This window comes from Pseudopipra pipra, chromosome 25 (assembly GCF_036250125.1).
Source record: "Pseudopipra pipra isolate bDixPip1 chromosome 25, bDixPip1.hap1, whole genome shotgun sequence".
Taxonomy (NCBI): domain Eukaryota; kingdom Metazoa; phylum Chordata; class Aves; order Passeriformes; family Pipridae; genus Pseudopipra; species Pseudopipra pipra.
Genome location: NC_087573.1, coordinates 4,575,960 through 4,583,176, shown reverse-complemented (window position 1 = coordinate 4,583,176; position 7,217 = coordinate 4,575,960). Strand labels below are relative to the sequence as shown.

General features: G+C 51.8%; 1 long non-coding RNA gene across 1 annotated transcript; it reads left to right on the top strand.

The window, feature by feature from the left end:
• Positions 1-227: 227 nt before the first annotated feature.
• Positions 228-1,312, top strand: LOC135402546 (uncharacterized). Its single transcript, XR_010425155.1, has 2 exons — positions 228-389; positions 1,142-1,312. It is a non-coding gene; the product is annotated as an uncharacterized LOC135402546 (long non-coding RNA).
• Positions 1,313-7,217: the final 5,905 nt, after the last annotated feature.

The following is a 7,217-nucleotide window of genomic DNA, read 5'->3' as shown; positions in this document are numbered from 1 at the left end:
GCAGTGCCCGCGCTGGGCCACGGGGGGCGCCAGCGAGCGCTGGGCACCACTGCGCATGCGACTTGTAAGCTCAGAGGCGAGACTACAACTCCCGGCATGCACCGTGAGTCACAACGGACCGCTGCAACCAAGAGCTGTAAGACTACAACTCCCGACATGCTTCGGGGGAGAAAGAGGGACACGTGACCGCGGATTCTGCACCTTTTTGACCCTGCGGGGACACCGTCCCGGCCAGTGAACCCGGAAGTACTGCGGAGTCCCGCGTGGGTCGTACATGGCGGGGCCGCTCGGCAACCTTGGGGTACCCCCGGCCCCGACACCGCCCCGGGCACCTCCGGGCCCGCCCGTCGATCGGTTCTGACACCGCACTCCGGTCCCCCGCCCTCTCGGTGAGCCCCCAGCGCCTCCGCCACGCGGTCCCCTTCACCTTCCCCGTCGTTGCAGCCGCAGCCCGGCGCCGTTTGGCTGCTACTCTCCTGCCTTGGCTGGAACCGTCCCCGCCACGGCCGCCCGAGGCCTCCATCCTCAGCCACCCCTGCACCAGGAGCGGCCGTCACCCCCAGTCTCCCTGCCTGCACCTGAGGCTCCCCACAGCTCCCTCCGGGGGCTCTTCCCTGTCCACACCGGCATCTGCTCCGGCCCCGCTCACAGCTGGAGCCCAGCAGGAACACGGGCCCGTGTGTCACCTCCCTGTCCCGGGGCGGAGGGAGGGCAGAGGAGCCCACGAGTCCCGGGCTCCTGGGGCGAACCCGAGGGAAAAGAGCTGACGGTGAAACAGCAAAACCCGCACAGAAAACTGGGAGAAGGAGGAATCCAAGTGGAGAAATTTGGGGCGCTGCGGGATAAACACAAGAGGGCTCTGCTCCCAGGGAACAAGAGGAAACGGCCTCAAGTGGCACCAGGGGAGGTTCAGGTTGGATACTGGGAAAATTTCTCCATGGAAAGGGTTGTCCAGCCCTGGCACAGCTGCCCAGGGCAGTGGTGGAATCACCATTTCTGGAGGGATTTCAAAGCTGTGTGGATTTGGCACCTGGGGACATGGGGTAGTGGTGGCCTTCGCAGTGAGTGCTGGGGGAATGGTTAGACTTGATCCCAGAGGGCTTTTCCAACCTAAATTATTCTCTGTATTTTGTGAATCCAGCAGTCTCTCTGCAATATGATTTTCCTGTCTCCAGTTTCCAGACAGTGTTTCCAGCACAAGGACAAACACTCCCAAAGGTTGGTTTTCCCTTCTGACTTCTGCCCAACAGGCATCTCTGTTTCATTATCCTGCATTTTAAAGTACTGAAGTAAAAGTTTGTATTTCTTTGTCTTTGCAGTTGATTTGCTTTAATAAAATACATAAAAATTTTCTTATAAAAGTTTAAAATAACACTTTCCTCACAAAAACAGGGGCCTGCCTGCTCCAGAGGTGATTCCTTCATGTGCCTCTCTGGGTGCAGTGGGACCTCCCAGGCACTGGGTTTTCTGCAAATTAAGTGGAAGGAGAGTAAGATTTCCAAAGGCACTCGAGTGCCTTTTGGGTAGCTGGGATGGTTCCAGCCAGGTTGTTGGAGCATCCCAGTGTCCCCCAGGGCTGGCAAAACCAGGGTAAGCCCCTGGCTCCCTGGGGAATACCTTGCTGAAGGCACCAAGCACTATTTAAAGCCTCACTCCAAGTGCTGTGAGTCTCTAAGGTGCATTTGATGCCTTTACCCAGGATTTCCTGGGGCATCCCAGTGGGAAGCTGCTTTCAGAGGACACTGGTGCTGCTCGACCTTTGGCATTTTTGGGGCAGCCTGGAGGGGTGAAGGCTGTGGGGACGTTGTGAGAGAGTCCCCAGACTCCCATCCACCTTCCCAGCCTCCCAAACAGCCCCCACCCGCCCCAAAGCAGCACCTGGGATGAACAGCACAGGGGGGAGGCTTTGAGTGTATCCAAGATACAGTGGATTTGGGCACCCTGTGGAATGTTCTCATGGTCTGCCCCTTGTCCAGACACCACTAAAAGCCCCTTGGGGAATTCCCCCTCCACCCAGAGCACCAGCTTTAATCACAGAGGAGGAGTGTGAGGCACAGAGCGCTGCTCCTCCTGCTGCTGTGCTCAGCTGCCACCCCTGGGGACACTGAGGGACATTGAGGGACACCAGGGGACATGGGGGGACACCAAGGGACATGAAGGGACACCAGGGGACATGGGGGGACACCAAAAGGGACATGAAGGGACACCAGGGGATACCAGGGGACACTGAGGGAGTCTGCAGGACACCAGGGGACACTGAGAGACACCTGGGGACTCCAAGGGGCACTAGGGGACACTGAGGGACACCTGGGGACTCCAAGGGGCACTGGGGGACACCTTGGGACACTGGGGGACACTGATGGACACCTGGGGACTCCAAGGGGAGAGTGCAGACACCTGGGGACACTGAGGGACACCTGGGGACTCTGAGGGACACTTGGGGACTCCAAGGGGCACTGGGGGACACCTTGGGATACTGAGGGACACATGGGGGCACTGAGGGACATCAGGGGACTCTGAGGGACAGTGGGGAACACTGAGGGACACGGGAGACACGTTGGGACACTTGGGGACACTGGGGACCACTGAGGGACATCAGGGAACACTGGGGAACACTGAGGGACACCAGGGGACACTGAGGGACACCAGGGGATACCCAGCCTGCATTCGGTGAGTGCAGTGTCCTGTCACTGCACACAAGCACTGCAGCAGGGCCTGGGCTGGTTCCTCCTGAAACACCCAAGGAAACGGTGTAAGCAAGGGTCAGTAAGCGGAAAAAAAGGTCAGCGACTGTAAATAAGGGTAAATAAGTGTAAATAAGGAGTTTCCAGCCGGCTGGGCGGGCGCAGATCGGAGCTGCGCCACCGCCTCCTGCCAGCAGGCAGCGGCAGAGCTCGGGCACCGAGGGACCCGGGGGACACCGGCTGGCACCGGGGGACACCGGGGGGCACCGAGGGACACGGGGGGGACATCGAGCCTGCCTTCGGCCACACTGGCGTCCCCTCCCCTGCCGCGGGGACCCCGCAGAGCCCGGGGAAGGCAGCGAGGGGCTGCGCTGCGCGGGGCGGCCGCGGTACCGCGGAGTGAACGGGAGGGGGCAGTTCATTAAAGTTAATAGAAGTTCATTATAAACACCCGCTTTACACCCTCCAGCTCTTAAACACAGGGCGTGGATACCTGTATGTGAAAGCTGAAGGGCGTCCGTGTCACGGGAGAAAAGGTCTTGAGCAGATTCATGTCATAGGAAGAGGATCCTTCCCGGTCCCCCCCCCCCTGCATCTAAACCAGGAGAAATGTCAGTATTTACTCCTAGTAAAGAGCAATACGGGGATATCTGACGTGTCTAGTGCAGAAAATCTGTGTTAGTAAAAGACTGAAGCAACCACACAGAAGTTAGAAGTGTCCAGGGCCAGGTTGGACAGGGCTTGGAGCAACCTGGGCTAGTGGAAGGTGTCCCTGCCCGTGGCAGGGGATGGAACTGGATAAGCTTCAAGGTCCCTTCCAACCCAAACCATTCTATAATTCTGTGATTCCTTCAGCTTTTAATGACATAAATGCTGATGGTACTTAGTGTTTCCTCTCTCAAACACTCCTTGCTTTTTCCTTTCTCACATACTTCCTTGGAAAAATGCCACTGAAATGAACAATTCAGGTCACGGTGCTTCTCTTCCACATTTTTGGTCCTCAGAGGATTAACCTGCAAAACTAAAAAAATCTACGTACCCGACTATTTCAGAACTGTTTTGGGAGCACTGAGGTGAGGTTTGAGAATGTCTTGGGTGTTTTGGGGCAGGATTTAGTTGGTGCTCACCTTAGCTGGTGCCTGCAGGCTGTAGGTGGGTGTGAGGGTGGTCCCTGGCTGTGTGTGCCTGGAGATTGGGAGGGAGAGGTGGCAGAAAGGGAGGAAAGCTGGACCTCATCTCCTCAGGGAAACCCTAAAAGCACTAATAACTGACTCAATTCTAAAGCAGGTGCCCCACTTCAGCTCCCTATGGTTGTTTAACGTGGTGTTTCCTATGCAGGGAGATTCTTTTCTTTCTATTTTTAATGGACACTGTGCAGGACAAGTGCTGGATGTACATCTCTTCTCATTAAATCAAAAATACAGGCTGAAAAGTGTAATTAAATTAAGAACAGAGACTTCCAAGTGGAAGTCAAGCTTCAAAAGTGACTTCAGCCTTTATCTTGAACAGACAAGAAGGCACCAGTAAGTTCTAACATCCTTCTCAGTGTTTTGACATTCTTGTTGTTTGTCACTACAAAGCAGCTTGTCATTTTGCTGCTGACATGAACCTTGTGGAGGAAGAAATGAAGACCTCAGAAGGTGTGTGTCACGCTACACTGACTTTTGAGCTGTCCACTAACACTCTATAAATATTTCTTTCATCACAGTGCCTGTCTCACAGGGTAACTGTGACAGCAGTTCCGCCCAGATTTTGTGAAAAACTTGTGCAATAAAAATCTCAAGTAAGTGCAGAGAAGAAATACATTAAATAAGTTCTAAATAAGACACAGACTAAGCAGAAAGTACAAGATTTTTTTCTAACAGAAGTCAGTGTTCTGGTGGCCATCCCAGGGCTGTATCAGACAATGCAATTTGAATTTGCTGTCAGTTGTTGAGGAGGCTCTGCATCTCTTCCTTTGTGTTTGATTTGAGGTTGGTGGGGTTTTTTTTTAGTATGTTGCTTGCCTGCACCATCTTTGGTCCTTAGAAAAATTGCCATAAACATTTTGGTCTTCATGTAATACAATCTTTTTTCTTCTCCTTAAGAAATAATGAGCATAAGGAAACCATCACCAGCGGGTTGGGCTGAATAAACTCAAAATCACTGCCTCCACACCCTCTCCAAGAAGCTGCTCCTGCACAGAAATCCACCTCATATTCCATCAGATGTTCTTCCTTCCCCCTCCTGCCACGTTTGTCCCTGATGAGACAGCTCAGAGCAGTCGAGCCCCGCTCACCCTTCCCTCCCCAGCACACAGGGCTCTCCCCTCCCTGTAGGACCACAAACATGCCCTGCTCCATGCTGGGGAGGAACCTCAGACCAGAAGGAGAGAAGAAAAGCTGGGGAGGATCAAATAGGCCACCCAGGATAACCCAAGGCTGCCTGAAGCCACTGCTGGGTGGGCTCATCCTCCCCTTTCCCAAGCACCTTCTGAGAGGGTCATTCTCAGTGTGTGGGCAAGAGAAATCCTGATCTCAGAGGGGAACGTGCTTGCCATGGCCCTTATCCAAGGAAAAACTCACCCCAGGCTCCATCAAGGGTCAGTTTTGAGTGCTGTGTGCTCCCTGGAATAAAGGTGATCAAACACACCATAGTATAGATTGGTACATGGCTGCTGGAGGAGGAAGGGGAATCTCAGGAAACAGGGAAGTGTCTTCTGACCTGAAATGCCAGCTGCCAATTCCTCGAGTTTTCCTTCAAAACCTTTGAGACTTTTACTATTTCAATGCTTTCTGTGGGTCACTGTGGGTGAGTAACCACCTGTTTCAGGCTCATGTGTCTGTGCTCCCACTCCCTTGCCTGGCTCTGCAGTAGAATGATGGAATCCCAGAATGGATTGGGCTGGAACGGAACTTAAATCTCATCTCATTCCACCCCCTGCCCTGGGCAGGGACACCTTCCACTAGTCCAGGTTGCTCCAAGCCCCATCCAACCTGGCCTTGGACACTTCCAGGGCTGGGGCAGCCACAGCTTCTCTGGGCAACCTGTGCCAGGGCCTCCCCACCCTCCCAGGGAAGAATTCCTTCCCAATATCCCATATAAATCTCCCCTCTATTTGGTTTTAAACCATTCCCCCTTGTCCCATCACTATCTGCCCATGGATATATGTTTCCTCGTGGCTTTCTCCAAGAGCTTAGCAATTTCCTGGGAAGTTTGAGTGCATGGAGTGACTGTCAAACCAGGCCTTGGATCAGACCACAGAGGGATGAACCTTGGACAGTGAGAGAAGATCACAAACGTTACTTAAGGGTTAGAGTTCCAAAGCTGAGTCTTTCAGGAGTTTATAATTTACTGTAGCAAAGCCCAACATGCTAAACATGGAGTGTGAATCCTAAATGGAATATAGTAATCAATAAACCATAGGCCTTGAATCATAGTGATACATAATTCATAAACACTGGCAAAACCATCAGCCCACACCAATGACCACTAAAGGTGGATGAAAACATGGAAATGCTGTAACAGTTGCTTTGCAACTACTTTGGGGCTCTTTTTTGAGTGGAAAGCAGGGCAGAATAGTAGATTCTGGCTGCAGAATAGTATTTCTGAGAAGTATTATACACTATTAACATGTTTAACGTGTTCACAAATTCCAAAGGCATCCTCCTATCCTGAATAAAGGCATTGAATGGTGCTTTGTAGGACCAGCCTCAGGAAAAAAAAGGGATGAAAACAGTGTTGAAAGACACGTGAAAGAATATTAAACCAAATCAAAGGTTACTTTGGCATTCAGGATGAGCAGATTGGTTGGTCAAGGGCAGGACACCTGACTGAGGGCTCTGGCTGGTGTAAATGGGTTCTGGGGCAGAAATGGGATGTTACAACATCTAAGGGAGAAAAGATATCACTGAGAATATTCCCTTACATAGAGAAAGCTGATGAGAACAACCATAGGGGGGAAAAAAAACAACCAACACAACAGCTTTTATGATTTTATATAGGTGACACTTTCCAAATGAAGTGGAAATGGAAACATGGGAGCCTTTATGTGCATCTCTGCAATAGGTAAAATCCCAAATTCAACCTGATAAAAAAAGGAATGAGGATTTTTGGTGGGTCACTGATGCGTGGTCAGTGCAGCACAGGCCTGGGGGAGTCTCACAGTGCTCCTGTATGGCCACAGACACAAACCCCACATTGTGACAAACGTCAAACCAAAAGCTGAGTTGTGACCCAATAACACATCTGATGAAGACAAAGAACTCGGGCAGACCCAGTGATTTTCTGGTGGTCCTTCCCCTCCAAACAATTCCTCCATTTTTCACCCAGCAGCATCATCCAGCCTCAACAGCTAAACTCGACAGGCATTTTTGCCTGCTGGGGTTTTCCAGGGGTTACTTTGACTCCTGATAAAGCCTGTAGTGTTATGAAATTAAGTCACATTAAATGAATTGAACAGAGAGCATTAATCTGGGCAAATTACTTCCAACCATTAGAAAACCACGGCTGTAGCAAAGGCAGACAATGGTTTCCATTAGAGAATAGAAAATT